The 2,101-nt window shown below is 38.4% G+C and overlaps 1 pseudogene; it reads left to right on the forward strand.

Moving 5' to 3' along the window:
- Positions 1 to 325: 325 nt before the first annotated feature.
- On the forward strand, positions 326 to 1,380 carry LOC102854075 (annotated as a pseudogene).
- The last annotated feature ends 721 nt before the right edge of the window (positions 1,381 to 2,101 follow it).

The raw sequence follows: 2,101 nt of genomic DNA on the forward strand, positions 1-2,101 counted from the left end.
GATCTCAAGGTTACATTTTTGCATTTTCATTCTTAAAAGAAGTCCTTTACAAAAAAAAAATACGCTCAATGTAATATTTGATTTCACTGAAAACATGATTAATTGATATCTGAAACTCAAACTCATTGCTATTGATCCAGAATTGACTTAGACTTGAACCTCTAGTGCTTTTTCTCTGGAGACTGTAAACACGTGGGAGGAGATCTTTATCCCATGGAACCGCTAATGGATTGCAACCACTGAGGAGGTTCCGCTTTTTGGTGAATAGCAAACCTTCCTAAGGACTGACAGTGAACCCAAGTTGGAAGAGGCAAGTCCAGTTTAAATTGAAGGTCATGCTCCAAAGGAACCAGAGCAGTTACAAAAGCTGATCACTGGTGGTCTGAGCTTTGAAACTATAAGAGAACATTTTAAGAAATGGGGAACACTCACAGATTATGTGGTGATGAGAAACCCTCAAACAAAACATTCCATGGAGGGCTTTGGTTTTGTGACTTACTCTTGTGTTGAAGAGGTGGATACAGCAATGTGTGTGCAGCCACACAATGTTAATCAATGTGTAGTGGAACCAAAGAGAGCTGTTTCTAGAAAGGATTCTGTAAAGCCTGGTACACATCTAACAGTGAAATAATTTTTGTTGATGTCATTGAAGAAGGGGTAGAAAAGTATAATTTAAGAGACATTTTGAAAAATATGGCAAAATAGAAACTATAAATGTTTTGGAAGATAGGCAGTGGAATAGGATTTCTTTTTGTAATTTTTGACGACCATGACACAGTTGAAAAAATTGTTGTTCCAAAATACCACACTATTATTGGGCACAATCATGAAGTGAAAAAGGCCCCTTCTAAGCAAGAGATACAGTCTGCTGGATCATAAATAGGTTGTGGAGGTGAATCTGGAAACTTTATGGGTTGCGGAGGAAACTTTGGAGGTGGTAGAGGGCACTTTGGCCATGGTGGAAACATTGGTGGAAAAAGAGGCTATGGTGGTAGAGGTGGTGGCAGCAGAGGTAGTTATGGAGGAGGTGATGGTGGATTTAATGGATATGGAGGTGATGGTAGCAAATATGGTGGTGACCCTGGTTACAGCAGTAGAGGGGCTTATGGTGGTGGTGGACCAGGATATAAAATGCAGGGTGGTATATATAGTGGAAGTGGTGGAGGATATAATTGTTACGAAGAAAAAGGATACTTTGGCAGTGGTAACTATGATTGTGGTGGAAACAACAAGGACTTTGGAAATTATAGTGGGTAAGAGCAGTCAAATTATGGACCCATGAAAGTGGGCAGCTTTGATGGAAGAAGGTTGGAAAGTCCTTATGGTGGTGGTTATGGATCTGGTAGTGGAAGAGGTGAATATGGTAGCAGAAGGTTCTAAAAATTCAACAGCAAAGAGCTGCAGTTCTTAGCAGGAGAAAGTGAAGAGCTCTCAGAAAAGTGCCAGGTTAATTTGAAACCGTTGTCCCAAATACATTAGAGGAATTGTAACAATCTGCCACAAAAGGCACATGATCCATAGTAAAAAAAGTTACTGCAGCTCAAACAGGAATGCCTTCTTGTTTAGGATGGCCATAGCCACAGTTTGCAAAAAGTGCAGTTATAGATTAATGCCATATAGTATCAATAGGGTGTACATTCGTGAGGTCTTTTATCTCTTGTAGCTTTGTCTGTTTATTAAAATTTTCATTACATCAGGTATATTGCCCTGTAATTTGTGGTAGTGATACCAGGAATGAAAAAAAAAGGATTTTTAAAAATTTATTTTAATGAAAGTTTACAGAGACTTTGGGTTTCCACTCATTCATAGTTGTACACTTTTCTCCCTGCACAGCCCTTCCCTTAAGTTTGCTTTTCTCTTTGAAAAGTAAAAAAAGAAGAAAGGATAGAAATTTCAGTGTTATACCTTTCCCCACTCCCCAGTCCACTCCACTATGTAGCTTTCATTCTGGATACTTGTCATAACAATAATACCTAATCATATATTCCTCCTAAACAGTTATCTCCCTCATCTGTTTCAATGCAGTATACATTATTTATCCTTTTTTAGTTTTGCCCCAACTCCGATGCCAGTATGTTTTACAACATTATTACTATAATCT

This window comes from Elephantulus edwardii, unplaced genomic scaffold, assembly GCF_000299155.1.
Source record: "Elephantulus edwardii isolate Elephantulus edwardi_28Jun2011 unplaced genomic scaffold, EleEdw1.0 scaffold00205, whole genome shotgun sequence".
NCBI lineage: Eukaryota > Metazoa > Chordata > Mammalia > Macroscelidea > Macroscelididae > Elephantulus > Elephantulus edwardii.